General features: G+C 44.3%; 1 protein-coding gene across 1 annotated transcript in view; it reads left to right on the top strand.

Moving 5' to 3' along the window:
- Positions 1 to 18877, top strand: part of LOC126484862 (protein Wnt-2) — a 511843-nt gene that overhangs the window by 232510 nt on the left and 260456 nt on the right. The gene's annotated exons all lie outside the window — the stretch shown is intronic.

The raw sequence follows: 18877 nt of genomic DNA, 5'->3' as shown, positions 1-18877 counted from the left end.
AACTCCAGTGGCAGACTCTGCAAGTGACACGCTCAGTAGTTCGGTAGGGGCTTTTGTTGGAGTTTCGAGAACATACCTTCACCGAGGAGTCAAGCAGTATGTTGCTCCGTCCAACGTATATCTCGCGAAGAGACCACGAGGATAAAATCAGAGAGATTAGAGCCCACACAGAGGCATACCGACAATGTTTCTTTCCACGAACAATACGAGACTGGAATAGAAGGGGGAACCGATAGAGGTACTCGAGGTACCCTCCGCCACGCAGCGCCAGGTGGCTTGCGGAGTATGGATGTACATGTAGATGTAGATCGCTAGAGGCCCGTGGTCATTGTCGTTGGATATTCTCATCATCACAGGAGACGAAGCCGGTGCCTTCAAATGGTTCAAATGGCTCTGAGCACTATGGGACTCAACTGCTGAGGTCATTAGTCCCCTAGAACTTAGAACTAGTTAATCCTAACTAACCTAAGGACATCACACACATCCATGCCCGAGGCAGGATTCGAACCTGCGACCGTAGCGGTCTCGCGGTTCCAGACTGCAGCGCCAGAACCGCGCGGCCACTTCGGCCGGCTCCGGTGCCTTCAATACGATCCGGAGACCAAGGGACATTCAATGGCATGGTGGTCATCTTCTCCCCCACCTCCCTTGCGCAGAAATTAACAATGGATCAAGCCCTTGTTGACGGATAAGGCTACCATCATCATCTTAATCTTGGGTTTGTCAGCCGAACCGTTTCAGGAGCTGGGGTAGAGGATAAACACCTTGCCACTGACTGTCGGCTGCTCTTGGGACCATATCGATAGTACCGGGTCAGATGATGCCCATGTCCAACAACACGTGATCAAGATGCTTGGAACGACTCCACAAGAAGCATCTGCTGACAGTGTCCAACAGCTTTACCCCGCACGTTAGAAGTTTTTTTTTTATAGCTAATGGTGATTACTTCGAACGCCAGTAAAGGTATTTTGTTTCTGTCTTTTGTTTCCTTTTTTTTCTGAGGCGATTCATCGTCAGATGCTTCTCGTATACAGGAACAAGCGGTACTGATCATACGACTAATAGCCTACGTTTATATCATTCGGAGATGTAGACAAAGCCTTTGAGAATATTGAATGCAACATTTTCTTTGGAGTTCTCAAGATAGCAGAGATAAACGCCGTGTGGCTATGCCCTCCCGTCTGATAGACCGTTCACCTGGTGCAAGTTTTCCGGGTTGACGCCACTTCGGCGACTTGCGTATCGATGGGGATGAAATGATGGTGATAAGGACAACACAACACCCAGTCCCTGAGCGGAGAAAATCTCCGTGCCAGCCGGTAATCGAACCCAGGCCGTTAGACATGACATTACGTCGCGATGACCATTCAACTACCAGGGGCGGACAGAGCAGAGATAAAATACAGGGACCGAAAGATTATCTACAATTCACACAGAAACCAGGCTGTAGTTGTTACAGTCGGCGGATGAGTTGAAGACAATGGATAAAGTCCTGAAGGGAAATTGTAAGTTCAACATCAACAAAAGTAAAAGGATAATGAAATGAAGTTGAATTAAATCGTACGTTTCTAAAGAAAATACATTAGTAAATAAGACACTGAACATAACATATCAGTTTTGTTATTTGGACAGAAAAATAACTGAGATGGGTGAAGTGGAGAGGATATAAAATGTAGACTAACAACAGCAAAAGAAAAAGCATTACTGCAAAAGAAGAACTCGTTAACATCGAATAAAAACTGGAATGCCTTTTCTATAGTTTTTTTACTGGAGTGTAACCATGTTAGTAGGTGAAACGTGAACGATAACATAAACACTGCAGATAAGAAGAGAACAGACGTACGTGGTGCGTTTAGTTAGCAATGCAACACTTTTTTTTTTCTCGGCCAGTTTCGTTCGAGAAAAATGCGGAATTTGTTGCGGGACGTTGTGGAATATCCCGCTTCAGTCCCTATAGTTCCAGGAAATTCCGATAGGTCTCGGCGCTGTACGCACTTCAAAATGGCATCTGTAACGAAGTTGCATTCCAAGCAGAGAGCTGTCACTGATTTTCTTTTGGCGAAAAACCAGAACATTGCAGATATTCATAGGCGCTTGCAGAATATTTCCGGAGGCCTGGCAGTGAACGAAAGCACGGTGAATCGTTGAACGAGGCGTCTGTCACCATCGCAACAACATCTCGAAAACATGTCCGATCTCCAGCGTGCCGGCCGGCCGCACACAGCTGCTACTCCTACAATGTTGGAACGTGTGGACACTCTCATTCGAGGTGATCGACTGATCACAATCAAACATCACGCTCATCAACTGTAAGTCTCTATCGGTAGTGCTGACACAGCCTTTCACCAGCTATGGTTCTCGGAAGGCTGTAAAAAGCAACGAAGGACCATCTGTGCGGAGTTGCTTGAGCGTTACGGAGCTTACCGTGGCCATTTTCTTGTTACAGGTGTTGAAACATGGGTCTATCTCTTTGAACCGGAAACACAACGCCAATACATGGAATGGCGCCACACCACCTCTCCTCCAAAGAAAAAGTTCAGAGCCTAGTTCTCAGCCAGTAAAGACATGGTGACCGTTTTCTGCGACTCTGAAGGAGTTATTCTGTTTGATGTCCTCGCTAATGGTGCCACGATCAACTCTAATGTGTATTGTACTACCCTCAGGAAATTGAAGAAATGACTTCAGGGTGTTCGTCACCACAAAAATGCAAACGAACTTCTCCTTCTCCATGACAACTCAAGTCTGCGCACCAGAAAGGAGATCCCAAAACTTCATTGGGCTGTTCTTCCTCGATCGTCCCACAGTCTGGATCTCGCATCTTCTGACTTTTATGTGTTTGAGCCAGTGAGGACCGCACTCCAGGAAAGCAATGCGTGGATGAGGAGGAGGTTATTAATAGAGCAAGACGTTGGATGCGTAGTCGACTGGTAGAGTGATACCATACGGGCACACATGCGCTCCCATTATGGTGGCGTAAGGCCATAGCACTGAACGGAGATTGTGCTGAAAAATAGGGTCGTGTGGACTAAAATGGTATGTTGGAATACTGAATGAAATCAACCTGTTTTCAGGAAAAAGTATCGCGTTAATAATTACTTACTTTAAATGTGGTGCTACAGAAGAATGCTGAAGGTTAGGTGGGTAGATCAGGTAACCAATCAACACGAACTGATTCAAACCGGGAAGGACAATTTATGACGAAACTTCACTAAAATGAGAGATCGGATGATGGGGCACATTCTGAGGCGTCAGTGAATCTCCAGCTTGATAGCTGGAAACGAAGATCGGTAAAAAGGGTAGTGGGAGACTAAGGTTTGACTACAGTAAGCAAGTTTCAGCGGATGGGTATGTAGAGGTAGTTATGCAGAGGCGAAGAAGCTTGCACTGGATAAACTACCGTGAAGAGATGACGAAATCAAGGTTGAAGACTATGACAACAACGTAGTTATCACCAAAATATTTTCCTCTCTTTTGTTTACATATGCGTGTTCCACAGCTGGGTGACATCAATCGTTGTTCTTATTTTGTTTTGTAAAAAATAGCCGACCGTTATGGTCGAGCGGTTATAGGCGCTTCAGTCCGGAACCACGCGGCTGCTACGGTCGCAGGTTCCTGTCTCGGGCATGGATGTGTGTGATGTCCTTAGGTTAGTTAGGTTTACGTAGTTCCAACTCGAGGTGAATGATGACATCAGAAGTTAAATCCCATAGTGCTTAGAGCCATTTGAACCATTTTGTAAAAGATACCATACAGTTTTAATTCGAGAACACACTCGTATCAACTGAAATAGAAGAGATTTCAGAGGGGTGGGCATGAATATTGTATGCATTAGGTATCACTGAAAGCTAAACACAGGCTGTTGGACGTATTGAACGTTCGCTGCGGGCCGGTTAGAGATCCAGAGAAGTGGTTGATGGACGCAAGGTAAATAAAGCTGACCTGTACCAAAGGGTGCTGTGAATTGCACAGTACTATACTAGCCATGATCGTATTGGAAGTGCTATACTCTTGCGTTCCTTTGATCTTTGAGCTAATTTATCCAGCCAGTGTGGGTTGAGCCACTTACATGTACTTCTACATATACTCAGCAACCCACCTTGCTGTGTGTGTGTGTGTGTGTGTGTGTGTGTGTGTGTGTGTGTGTGTGTGTGTGTGTGTGTGTGTCGGAGGGTAATTTGTGTGACATTGTCAGTTCCCACCATTCCTGTTCGAATTGCGAATAGTTTGCGAGAAGAAAGATTGCTTGTTAACCTCCATGCGGCCGTAATCCTCACCATAATGTAGAACGCCTCTCTTGCAGGATCTGGCACTGAAGTTAGTTGATCATTTCTGTGACGCTTTCGTGTTTACTAAATGAACCTGAAGCGAACCGTGTCGCTCTCTTTGGATCTTCCCTGTTTCCTCTCTCAGTCCAGTTTTGTACCGATCACGTACTGACGAGCGATAGTCAAGTATTGGTCGAAAGAGTATTTCGTTAGCTACTTCCTCTTTTGATCGACTACATTTCCTGAAGATTCTTCTAATGGTCTGACGTCTCTCCCTTCGATTAATTTTCTGTGGTTTTTCCGCTTAAAGTCGCTCCGTACGCATACTTATAGATATTATTTTATGGAGGTAACTGCTTCCAGTGATTGTTCTGCAATTGTGTAATATACACTAAGGAGATTTTCTATGATAGAGGTGGAGCCCCTCCACGCCCACACCGGAATGATGGCCAACTCAAAAGGTCTACTGCCGTCTCTACATAAGGATTAATTATCACTAAAGTGAGGTGTCGAAGGATGTGGGTACTGCGATGTCTGCGAACGCCTGGTTAAGGTTAACCACTATACGAGCTCATCTGGAGATAGATAGGGTCGAAAGTCGAACAAAGGGCAGCGGTTTGGAGGGCAGAGCGGAAAAAAGTTCCAAGGCAAGAGCCAAGGTGGAAAAAAACCTATGCGATAATTAGGTCGGGTAGTAAGAGCAGTAGCGGATGTAATGCTGCCTGAGACACAATATGCAAGGGTAGGCTTTGTTAATAGCGGGTATCAAGCATGTCGATACCTTTGACGCTGGGCGGTGGTGTTACTCGGCGGGCACCGCTGGGTGCTGGTGTTGATCTCTCGGTCAGCGTCAGCGTACCTGTAACAGTTAGGTTCATCATTGTTTTGTGTCCAATAGGTCATACATATATCAGATGCACAGTGCAGGGTGATGCTGGCAATTTGTTCGTGCGTCAGTGTGCGAGCTCGTCGGTTTCGCTGCTGTAGCCTGTTGGTCGGCTTTAATAGCAACTGGCATATCCAGTCAACGTTGCTGATGGGACTTTCAGGGACTTGCCGACGTTTGTCGCTTGTTGGTTTATGTTAGCTTGTGGTGCCTCTGGCCGCTTATGCTTCCACTTACGGTTGCGATCATAGTTTCCCAGAGTAAGGATGAAAGGATTGTTCGAGTCTCTCGAGTTCCTGTATAGTCGCGTGGCGCGCTTTTTGAATACTTCCTTGAGGGTTTTAAGGCGTATTCATTGTGAAAATCCACGGAGCGTGGAGCGTTGCTAATGATGCCTAGCACTTTGTTCTGTATGATCTGCATGCGGCGCAGGCGTGTAGGAGCTGCATATCACCAGACGGGAGCTCGTACGTCATCAGAGGTCTAATCAGTGTCATGTATATAGACCTCGACACACTCCTATTCAGTGAACTTTTCCTGTTGAGCATTGGTTAGAGTTGTGTGAGCCTCGCGTGCGCTCCGTTGGCACCGTATTCGATGTGATCCCCCCATGTAAGTTTCCGGTCCAGCCAGACACCGAGATATCTGACTATCTCGGAAACGTATTGGGCGTGCATGTAGGGTTATCTGTCTGCAGTGTTGATGTTTGCGCAGTAGTTTCGATCTGCGTTTGAACAGAACTGTTTCGAACTTGTTGTCGTTTACCTTAATACGCCATCGTTCCAATCAAGGCTAGGCGTTCTGAGTGCCGTCTGTATTCGTTCGACGGTTTCCAATCTTGCGCAATGATGGCTGTGTCATCCGCGTAGATAGCTAACGTCGTGTTTTGTATTGCTGGGAAGTATTTCTTTCTATGTATTCTCAACACATTTCCTTCGTCCGCCACCGGTAGTTTGGTGGTGGGCGTATAGCAGGGCCCATTCAAATTCGACGATCCATTCGCCAGGGCTGCCCTCTTTCGATGCTGCTGTTCGCGATAGCGTTGGAACCATTAATTGAGAGGCTAACTAATTCTCTTTCTGGGATGGAACTATGGGGCTACACCTTCAAATGTCGTGCCCATGCGGACGACCTCCTGCTGCTCGTTCGTTCTGAGGAAGAGGTGAAGACGGTCCTTGAACTGTTGTTGGACCACAGTGTGACGGCGGGTAGTGCAGTGAACATGGACAAATCGGCGGCAGTGCGGGTTGGAAGGGGCCTTACGCCGGAAGAAATCAGTCCGTTTCCTTATGTGCAACGATTCCGCTATCTCGGCATAGACTTTACCGCATCTATGAAACATACTCCGGCAGTTAACTACCGACGTATTTTACAGACAACATGTACCATGGTCCAACAACATCTCCTACGGCACCTTGATCCTTTGAGGCAAGTAGAGTATCTGAACATTTATGTGGTTTCTCGAATGGTGCATATTTCGCAGATCCTGTCCCTACCACTCACGCTCGGACGTCGACTTCAATCAGCACTAGGCTATTTTGTGATGATTGGATCGCTCCTCAAGGTGCGATACGCAACGCTGACGCTCCCTGCGGACAAAGGGGGACTCGGACTTACGAATGTTCACTGCCGAGCGACGGCGCTCCTTCTAGCCACTATGTACAAGCAATGGCGTAGCGGGGGTGATTCCCTTACAACCCGCCTACTGGATCTCCTGGTTCCAGCGTCCCTCACACTTCCGGTGGCGGTGGGCAACATTACGCCACATTTTGCGCATGTATCAACATTTATCGTGGAACTTAGTTATATCAGAGACGAGCTTCCGCGCACGAGACCGCCATACGCGAAGGATTTTTATGTTTGGCTGCTACGACGGATAAGTCGTAATGTCATTGAACTCAAACACCCCAGGTTGCATTGGTCGAAGATTTGGAGACATGTGCACCAAAAATTTCTTCCTACCTTCGTTCGGGCACTGTGGTTCTCTGTCGCCTGTGGCAAGTTCAGCACGAACCAACGGCTCCATGCAATTTGACTTGTGGACACTACACTATGCCCGAAATGTCGCCAAGTGGATGACGACCATCACCGCTTAACTTGTATCGCGGTGGAGGACGTCTGGCTCCTAGGATGACAGATAGTAGCTTGCTACCTCTGTGTGACCCCACAACATATTACACCTGCTTCCTTCTTACATCCGGAGAGTGACTACTTTCCGGCGACTAAATCACAGTCCATCATCTGGGTCAAAGGTTGGAACATCGCGTACCTCTATGGGGATGCTGCCAAGTTTCGACTTCACTTTTGGTATCTCTTGCAGCAAGCCCACAGTGAGGTTCATAGATGGTCACACTACCGGAAAATCTTTGCCAACTATCTTCAGGCAGTCTTCCTCGACCCACCACGCAGTTGAGATGTGCCGGGTGCAGTCGGTGTGCACATTTGACAGCTGATATTGAACCTCACGCTTCTATCACCACTCAATATGTAATGCACATACTATACCATGAAATGAGATACATGTTCCTTTTAACAGAGTCATCTTTATTGAAAATAAATAATTAAAAAAGAACAAAAAACATTCCTGTTCCTTTAAATTTGTGATTGGCACCAAGCGATCGCCTCCTTAGTTAAAAAATAAATAAAATTAAAAAAAAGTGGTCAGCGCGTCAGAATGTAAATCCTAAGGGCCCGGGCTCGATTCCCGGCTGGGTCGGAGATTTTCTCCCCTCAGGGACTAAGTGTTGTGTTGTTCTAATCATCATCATTTCATCCCCATAGACGCACAAGTCGCCAGAGTGGCGTCAAATCGAAAGACTTGCCCCAGGCGAACGATCTAACCGACGGCAGGCCCTCGTCACACGACATTTACATTTTACCACTCCTTCCGCGAAACGTCCATCCTCTTCAGATCTTCCTGCATTTCATTACAATTTTATAGCGCCGCGACTTATCTTACACAAAAACAGCACCCACGAAAAGGCTCTTGGAAATTACATTATGTATTAGATCGCTTGTATATATTGCGAAAAGCAATGATCTTACACCACTTTCCTGGAACACACCCGCTGTTTCTGTTAGATCAGAAGCTCTCTCTCCGTTCAGAATTTTTTGTTCATTTTATTGTTCATTTGGCGGGAGTGCGGAACAGTATCGAATACCTTCCGTAAGTCAAGGAACACACCGACTACCTAGGCGCCTGTATCTACTGATTTCTGGGCCTCGTGGACAAATGAAAGAGGAGAGGAGGGAACGGACAGAGACAAGTGGAGGAAGAAATGAACAGAAAGGGAGGAGGAGGAGATGAACAGAGAGGAAGGAGAAGGAGACTGCCAAGGAGGACGAGGGAGAAATGGAGGGAGAGAGCAAGGACAAGACAGACTGAAAAGAGAGAGCGTGTGAATAAAAATTACACCATTACCTGGAATCGAACTCTCGAAGACGACTGCTCTAACGCAAAACTCTACTCTCTGAACAAACGGGATAGCACAGTTATACTCTACAGGGTCATGATACTTGTAGGTCGCTACAGTGTTGCTAAATTCTTTGACGTCCACTTTCTGCCGAAAGTATACATAGGTTGAAATTGTTTTCGAAAGACATTTCCGTACCTTAAGTATGCAAGGAATCGCCCTGTGGCGTCGGAGTGCGTGATGTTTTCGCCATTACTTATCGTTCAGGTGAATCACACCCTTGTCCCACTGAGAATTAAGACACAAAATGTGTTGAGGACGGACGTAAAACTCTGCGCGTGGGCTGGAGGAAAGTACGCACTATTTTAAAATTAACGACTAGTTGTAACTGGGCTATAAACTAGGTCGTTAAATCGGACGGCTGTACAACCTCTTAGTAACATGGAACGCTTACACCCCGCTGTAACAGCCGACAGAGAGCTAAAAGGTCTTCAATCTTTACTTCTGAATCTAAGGAACATAGACATCCGTTGCGGTTTTCTTGAAGACGAGGGCTTGCAGCACTACGACACGCACTTTATTTATGGAAGCTGTAAGCAGTATTTTGTAAGAAAGCTATTTTAAAGGTTTGGGCGCGAAACTCCGGAAATGATTTCGGCAAATTTACGTTCGTCGTAAAATTTCTGTAGAGAGCTATGGCAGTCCCGTCAGGCATGTAACTACGACATGGTACCACTAGTAAACAAGGAAAAAAATCGATAGGATTGAACGCCGGGGCACATTTTTTATGGTAATGTTGCGTAAACTGGGAAACATTTCACCCCAAAGCATTAAATGGAAGTTGTGTAAGTTTAATTAAACTGGAAGCTGGGAGGTCGAAGCGTTTATCTGTGAGGAATTCTCTCGATCTGGTGTCTACCTCACGGAAATGTAATTTGTAGCGCCACCTTAACTGTCAATACACCAAAGTCATTTACAGCTCACGTCTTAATGACATTCTGTGAAAACTTAATGCAGGAATCGTGGGTGGGCAAGAGCTGAACCGCTTGCAATGGCCATTAATGAAAGGTGTTTTCGCATTCGAACCACTGTACTTGAAGATTCAAGTGGTTTCTAGTACACGTACAGGAACGAATTTATAAAGAGCACTGAAGTTGCCAGGCAAAAGTAATTACGCGACCGAAATGCAACGTTCTTCTACATCTACATCCGTTCTCTGATACTCACCTTACAGGGTGTGGCGAAGAGTAATACGTGTATTACTCCTTCCACTTGTCCCCTTCTTGATGCAATCGAGCACGTGAAGAACATGTTGTTGGCGAACCTTAGAATCATCTCTTTAGTTTTATCTTCATGGTCTTTTCGTGAATGCTTCTGACTCGTCTAGGAGCGTACGCACTCGGAATATTTACAGTAAACCATACCGTGATACCCAGTATAGCATCTGCCAGTGCAGTTAGATAAACCTCTCCGTGATCCTTTCGCGCTTACTAAAAGAATCAACGACTAAACGCGCTGCTCTTTGGATCTTCCTTAATTGCACTAATCAACCCTATCTGGTGATGTTGAGAGAGAAATACCGACGTTATTGAAATAAATCAATGGCGAAAAGTAAAAATTTGTCCGGACCGGCACTCGACTCTGAATTTCCCGCTTTAATGATCGGTCACCTTAACAGCTTCGGCTATCAGAGCACGCTTCACGTCCAGCTCCTCAACCTGTGACATACTGTCTTCGTAGAGCACCTTTGCCCACCATCGTTGTTGCTAGTAACTTTAGCGCGATTCCCGCAAGTGATTCGACCTAGGTCGCATCCATACTCAAGATATCGCATGAAATCCCGTGAAGGCGCGTAGATATTACTGTTATATATGTGGTGCCAGTTCTTTAGGACCTATCCGAAAGAACAGACAAATGTAATAGTAATATCTACCTGGTACAGTTCGCAGACTGAGAAGCGAAAGTCAAATGTCGAATCTTACCGCCTATTGCTACGGAATACATTATATATGTAGATGATTAGCGTTCTTCGTGATTAGTGATGTTACCAGGCCTGCCAACATATATAAGGGGCGTGTGCAATGTCACCAGGCCTGGTAACATATATAAGGGGCGTGTACAATGTCACATGTTGAGTAATCACTGTGAAGAACATAGAGGACTCGTCTGAGACAGATTTGGTTGGGTTGGGTTGTTTGGGGGAAGAGGCCAAACAGCGAGGCCATCGGTCTCATCGGATTAGGGAAGGACGGGGAAGGAAGTCGGCCGTGCCCTTTCAATGGAACCATCCCGGCATTTGCCTGGAGCGAATTAGGGAAATCAGGGAAAACCGAAATCAGGATGGTCGGACGCGGGATTGAACCGTCGTCCTCGCGAATGCGAGTCCAGTGTGCTAACCACTGCGCCACCTCGCTCGGTGGTGAGACAGCTTTATCAGAACGTGACAGAGTTTGAAAGACGTGTCATTACAAGTTTATATTTAGTCATCTGGTTTAATCATGCAATATCGAGATTTGTTGGACATGTGGATGTGACAGTGGCCCGATATTCGACTGCATGGCAACGTGAGGGCAGCATACTCATCATCAGGGTCCCGGTGTGCCTTCTCTGATCACCATGATCTCCGTATTGTGCACCAAGCACATCATAGACCCTTGACATAGGTGCCTGCAGTCTGACAACGAGTGAGGGACCCCTTGCAACATTCTGTGTCATACCGCACTGTCGATCAGAGACTATCAGTGGCCAGACAAGTGAATTACTGCCCCATGCGTAATCTTCCATAAATACCACAGCACAAACGGCAGCCTTTGTAGTGATGCCTTGACCAGAAAATATGGATTGCTGATGAATGCTATCGCATTATTTTCTGCCATGTATCGTGGTTTTGCGCTACCCCGAATGATCACCTCTCTAGAGTATGATGGTGACTTGGGCAAAGGTCCTATTCTTCCAATTTTTGCAAAGGCACTGCGGTGTTATTTCGTGCCTCATGGTGTGGGGTGCCATCGGCTATGACTTCGGGACATCGCTGGTAGTGATAGAGGAAACTATGAAGGCCCAACGGTACATTAGGGTTTACCTACATCCTCACGGGTTACATCTCATGCAAGAGGACAATGCTCTGGATGACTTTGAGGTACTCTTGTGCTCAGAGAGTTCCCCCGATCTGTCCATCAATGTGACATCATTTTGGATCTGTTGCACTGCTGTATCCAGGATAACCAGGACCAGTTACAACAGTTGGGGGGCTTAGGAGAATGTAACGGCTTCATGAGACCGTTTCCAACTGAATCAGTGGACGCGTCCAGGCCAGAGCGGGTAAAACGTGACGCTGATAAGCAGACTCACAGAGTCAACTTCTTCGTAAATTTGACTAGATTTTGCAATCATTGAAATAACGTCACACATCATCTCAGCCTGCAAAGTTTGATTTCGTTTCGTTTCCTCCTCTTCTTCTGGATACTTCACTTTCTTTGTCGGGAAAGAAATGGGTAGCACTATTGTGGTTCAGTGCTGTCCCTGTACATTGCATATCTTTGCTGTAGAAGGACAAGATAATGGTTCAGTAGAGAGAAGAGTGGTTGGAAATGACACATAGTAAGCTTCAGCTTCGAAAAATCAACTGCCATGATGTAGCTCTTCCAGCCACAGAAGCGAGACGAATTCCTTCTTCGACTGCTTCTGTTAGGCCACAGAGCGATGAACTGTGGTTTTCCAGGTCCGGCGTGGCCACCTTCCAGTGAGTAGTACTTCTGACCGACAGATTCAGTACATCAAATTTTAATTCAGCGTGTTTTATGTACAGACAACAGTTTACAAACTGATCTGCTCTCTATTTCAACAGACAGTGAAACGAATGTGATAGGACTTTTTAAGACTTTGTAAAATGTGTACCTTTTTCGGCGAACTATCAGGGAGGGAGTTTTAATATGTTGATGGTTGCTTGCTCGATATGGATCTTTTATTACTGACAGTTACCCACACCCAACTGTGTTTTTATTTGTAGACTTCATTCAATTTGTCAATAATGATTTTAATATTGAGACTGCTGACAACTTTACATTCAGTGTGAGTGGGTACGGCTGCGTAGGCAAGTGCCAGCGAGGCTGGGAGAGACTGATTCTAATCTTAAGACAGTTTGAATCTTACATAATTTTTCTTTCGTCTGTTTTACCACATTCAAAATGATTCAAATGGCTCTAAGCACTATGGGACTTAACATCTGAGGTTATCAGTCCCCTAGATTTAGAACTACGTAAACCTAACTAACCTAAGGACGCCAAACACATCCATGCCGAGGCAGTATTCGGACCTGCGACCGTAGAGGTCGCGTGGTTCCGGACTGAAGCGCCTAGAACCGCTCAGCCACAGCAGCCGGCTTTACCACAGTCGTCTCAGACTGTTTTTCCAACGTAGCCGCACTTATAGGCAGACTAATCCTGCGGTGCAGTCAGTCTTGTAATGGAAAAGATGATGTCGGAAGATACATAACGTCTGATAAGTAGCCGGCCGCGGTGGTCTAGCGGTTCTAGGCGCTCAGTCCGGAACCGCGAGACTCCTACGGTCGCAGGTTCGAATCCTGCCTCGGGCATGGATGTGTGTGTGATGTCCTTAGGTTAGTTAGGTTTAAGTAGTTCTAAGTTCTAGGGGACTGATGACCACAGATGTTGAGTCCCATAGTGCTCAGAGTCATTTTTTTCTGATAAGTCCCTCTGACTGGTGACATCACGGCAAGGTCTCACGGTCACTGGCTGCGTTTTAGCGGGAACTTCAAAAATGAAATCAACAGATGACTTTATTTTAAATATGAATGTATTTTTATGAAAATTATTTTTTGTGGTACTAATAGAACTACAAAAAATTACAAACAACAAGGAAATTTGCAAACATACACGTTACAACACAATGACGTATGAAGTGCAAATCCCAGAATTGCTATTTGCAAGGGTCACTGATATCGACAGTAGTATGACGTAGTAACTTGTACCCCTTATGAGCTGCTGGTTCTTTGGAACATTCGGCACTGAGCGCTCTTCTTTCTGGCAGTTGGTATTGTTTTTCTTATACGTTCAACAGAGCCCAAGCGCTCTAGGTTACGCATCAGAATGCGACAATGAAGTCGTTGTTCTGGTTTCGCGCGGGGCGGTCGATTGCAATTGACACGCACAAAAATATTATTGGGCAGGTATAAGTAGGCATCGCAACAAAATGCTCGATGAATGTGTACTCGCAATGTTGGGACAATTGAGACTATGGAAACGCACGATGAAGTGAGTGTCAGTGATGTGTCGTCAAAAACATGATCAACAAAGCCCTTAGGATGGGAACTCATGACGAAGTTGTTCATTTAATTCGGTTGCACGAGGGAAGGAATACACAGTTACTGGACTACAGGAATCGATGGCTGAAATGGCTACAGTTTTTTTACATCTACACAGAAGAAATTTACTGGAAAATTCACAATTTAAGGAATCAGGTAAAGCAGTTTTATAACACAGCTTAATTAACACAGATAAACGCTGGCCGCTGGTGGCCGAGCGGTTCTAGGTGTTTCAGTCTGGAACTGCGCGACCGCTACGGTCGCAGGTTCGAATCCTGCCTTGGGCATGGATGTGTGTGATGTCCTTAGATTAGTTAGGTTTAAGTAGTTCTAAGTTCTAGGGGACTGATAACCTCAGATGTTAAGTCCCATAGTGCTTAAAGCCATTTTGAACCAGACAACACAGGTAAACAAGTGAAATTATGTTTGAAAGTAATTGTTTTTCAACTCAGAAAATTGCCATTTAACTATAAGAAATACAGCTGTATTTATAAATTTTATTACGTATTTATTAATTATACTATTTTATTCCTAATATTGGGCGTTGAAGAACAGACCTTCAGCAATTCATGAGTAGTTTCTTAAGCCAATAGAAGTAAAAACTTTATAATAAACGCTCTGCAAAGAGATTCTTGCATGCTCCAAAATCAGTACGCTGTCTAATTCAATCTCTTAGCCAACATAAACGCTGTCGTTTACGTTTTCCTTTTCCACGAAAAATATTGGAAGTTCCTCCACTCATAGAATTACGACTGAAAAATCTCACTGACAGAGTCATCTCACAGCTCTCACAGACTTTCTCACTCTGTTTATGTGTAAATTCTTTCAACATTTGTTCTCTCAAGACTCTCATCACTTCCAGAAAGTAATCGCAAGTAACTATCAGACAGTAACTACCAGGGAAAATTCGCCCCTGCTTGAAACAACTCTGCAAGTACTATATGGGAGTATTTTGCTGATGACTGACACCAAAATCTCCGATGTGTATTACACCCTTAGTTAGTAGCATTTGTTCGCGGAACGTAGTATTATCTGAACAGTTATAAAGGTTACCGCGGATAGTTATAGCGTGATAAATTGATTTGTATAACAAATACGGCAATGACAAACTTTAGTGTGAAGATCGAAGTAAAATTTAACGGTTAATACAAGCATGGTGGGATGTAGGCTCTGGAAGATCTTATGCTACTTACCCAATTCAGTAAAGGGAGTGTGTGCTGTTATGCTTTGAAAGCAAAATTTTACACCAGAATGTGAGAACTGTAAAATTTGTAACGTAAAGAAACGCGCTCTCATTTTACACGACATGGTCAGATTTTGCGACGAAGTACGTTTTTGCTCCGTTTATCATCTCTTACCAATGTCTGGTGGCCACAGTCTAAACTGTTGATAGGATAAGAGAGCTTACATATTGCAGGTATAGCTTTAATGGAATCGATTGAAAATGTGAAAGCAAAATGGAGCTATTATTTCTGTAAAGCGTCTCTTACATTTTTATCTATGTTGTGGATCGTCATAAAGCACAAAAAAGTCGCAAGGAGGAACAAAGCGGAAGTGTGAACTGAAAATCAATAGTATAGTAAAATTTCATAGAATTAAATAGTAACCATTAAATGCTACGTTAATTCGATAGCAAACCAAAATCGACAACAATAGTTCACGTATACCTACCGACGTCGCAATTAGAAGATAAAGAGATAAAGTGTATGTAGATACTGAACGGGTATTTCAGTACATAAAGGCAAATTAAAAGCTAATAGTCGTACCGACTGGAACGCAGTTGTAAGGAAACGAGTAGAAGCCAAGGTTACGTGAGAGTTTGGGTTTGGCAGTAGGAATGAGAAAGGAGAAAGGCTAATTGAGTTCTGCAATAAATTTCAGTTCAACTCCGTTAAAGAACCAAAAAAGGAGGAGGTATTATAAGGTAACTGCAAGAAGCCATCCATGGATAGTACAAGAAGTACTTCAGCTGGTCAACGAAAGGAGGAAGTACAAAAATGTAAATTCAGGAACGCAGAAATACAAATCACTTAGGAAGTATGAGGAAGGTAAGGCGAAATCTCAACATGAAAACGACGAAGAAATCAAAAAAGAAATGAATCGGAAGGACTGAGTCAGCAAAACAACTTTCGCTGAAATTAAAATCAATGGCAGTTACACTAAGAGTGCAATGGGAATTCCACCGTTAAATGCAGAGGAAAGTGCGGACAGGAGGGAAAAGTACATTGGGGACCTCTTTGAGTGGGAGGAATTATCTGATGACGTGACAGAAGAAACATAAGTCGATAGTGAAGAGACAAGGGATCCGGTATCAGGATCAGAATTTAGAAGAGCTTTGGAAGACAAAATCATATGAGGCAGAAGGGATAGATAACATACATCGTAATTTCTAAAATCATGGGAGAAGTGGATAAAAAGCGATTATTCACGTTGGTGTGTAGGATGTATGAGTCTGGCGACATAGTATCTGAGTTTCGGATAAATATCATCTACACGATACCGAAGACTGTAAGAGCTGACTAGTGCGAGAATCATCGCACAATCAGCTTAACAGCTCATGCCTCAAAATTGCAGACAACAAGAATAATATTCAGGAGAATGGAAAAAAAATTGATGACAAAGTAAAGGCACCGGTCCTGACGTTGCAGTTAATAATTGAAGCAAGACTGGAGAAAAATCAAAACTCATTTAAAGTATTTGTCAACCTGGAGAAATCGTTCGACAATGTGAAATGATGCAAGATGTTCGAAATCCTGAGAAAAATAGTGGTAAGATATAAGGAAAGACAGGTAATAGACAATACGTACAAGAACGTAGAGGGAAATAAGACTGGAAGCCAAAGAACGAAGCGCACCTATTGAAAAAGATGTAAGACAGGGACGTATCATTCGCCGCTGCTGTTGCATCTATTGGTCGAAGAAGCAGTGACGAAAATAAAAGGAAGGTTCATGAGTGGAATATGAATGTTAAGATTCGCTCATGATATTGCCATCTTCAGTAAAGGTGAAGAAGAATTACAGGGTACGTTGAATGGAATGAATAATCTAATGAGTACAAAATGTTAATTGAGAGTAAACTGAAGGAAGATGAAAGTAATGAGAAGTAGCAGAAATTAAGACAACGAGAAACTTAACTTCATAAATGATGATCGTGAAGTAGACGAAGTTAAGAAATTATGCTAGCTAGGTATCAACATAACAAATGACGGACTGAGCAAGGAGGACATAAAATGCAAACCAGTCCTGGCAAAGGGGGAATTCCTGGCCAAAATAAATCTGCTAGTTTCAAACATAGGCTTTAATTTTGGGAGAAAATTTCTGAGACTCTACGTTTGGAACACAGAATTGTGTGGTAGTGAATATGGTCAGTGGCAAAACTGAGAGGGAAGAGAATAGAAGCAGCTGAGATGTGGTGCTACAAAAGAATGTTGAAAATTAGGTGAAGTCATACGGAATGTGGAGGAAAGGAATACATGGAAAACACTGATAAACAGAAGGGACAGAATAATAGGGCATATCAGTGAATAACTTCCATGGTATTAGAGGGAGCTGTAGCGGGTAAAAACTGTAGAGGAAGACAAAGCTTGTAATACATCCAGAAAATAATTGAGGACGTTGGTTGCAAGTGCCTCCCTGAGATGAAAAGGTTAGCACAGGAGAGGAGTCCATTGCGGCCAGCATCACACCAGTCAAAACACTGATGGGGGGAAAAAAAAAAGAAAAGGAAAGACGGAGCCTGTCACGAGGGCCCATCTTGGAATCCGATATTGCGGTGTAAACGTTACCGAGCTCCTTGCCGTTCACGGTGTTAGTGTTTTCAGACTAACTACTACCCGACATACGTGAACGTAACAGGTTGGACGAAAGCTACATTTCTTCCGTGTCCTTTATATACCCGTATCACGGCGGCGCAACACTCTGTTTGCTCCTCATTCGACGTCACGATTTTATTAAACGGCTAAATAATTACGAAGCTTATAAGAGAGCAATCAGTTTCATGTTAAAAAAAAATCCTAAGCTGTAAATATTATAATTTCTCCGAAACTATTAATCAGATTTAGAAATACGGTACTGGCAGTAGAAATTACTGCAGTTGAATTTGGAAAAGATAAGTTGAAGATAATTTGTCTCTAATTTCTCTGTAATTAATACTTTTTTTTTTTAGTAAGGACTTTCTCACAATTCGTTTGAGTGTAAACGGAATTCAAAAATGGTTCAAATGGCTCTGAGCACAATGGGACTTAACTTCTAAGGTCATCAGTTCCAAGAACTTAGAACTACTTAAACCTAACTAACCTAAGGACATCACACACATCCATGCCGGAGGCAGGATTCGAACCTGCGGCCGTAGCGGGCGCGGTTCCAGACTGTAGCGCCTAGAACCGCTCGGCCACCCCGTCCGGCTTTACGGTCGTATTTCAGTGTGTTAACTCAACCTGGATCAGTTTGTAAGAGACAGTTATCCAAATTATTATAGGTTTTATTCAATTTGTCAATAATGGCTTTAATATTGATAAAATTGACAAATTTATTTCTAAATTTACTTGATTATGTTTTAGCCACATTCGTCTCAGATTACATCAGCAAGAGTATCAATAAACGCTGCGTTAAGCGCACGTAACGAGCATGCACGCACAATAAACAAGAACGACGAAGCCCCTTCGCGAGCGTCAGCGCTGCCGTTTCCAGCTGCTGCTGCTGCGGCGATTTTCTGCTGGAATGCTGCTGGCGACTGGAGGCGCGGGCTGTCGAGAAATGCGAGGAAAGGTTCTCCGCCGCGGCTGCCGGCGTAAGAATGGGACAGGCGATTGTCGTTTTGTGCGCAATTACCGCACGCTCTGCGGTCCGCATTCCGGAGGGCAGGGGTGGCCAAAAGCCACTGATATCTGCGTCTGAGCCACCTGCTGTGCGTGTTGCGTCACATCTCATGTAAGTGATCTGCTATAGGGCGATTAAAATTACTTGATAGTTGACGTCTGTCGCTTGGTGCT

This window comes from Schistocerca serialis, chromosome 6, assembly GCF_023864345.2.
Source record: "Schistocerca serialis cubense isolate TAMUIC-IGC-003099 chromosome 6, iqSchSeri2.2, whole genome shotgun sequence".
In the NCBI taxonomy this organism is placed as follows: Eukaryota; Metazoa; Arthropoda; class Insecta; order Orthoptera; family Acrididae; genus Schistocerca; species Schistocerca serialis.
This window is presented reverse-complemented; position numbering and strand designations above follow the sequence as displayed.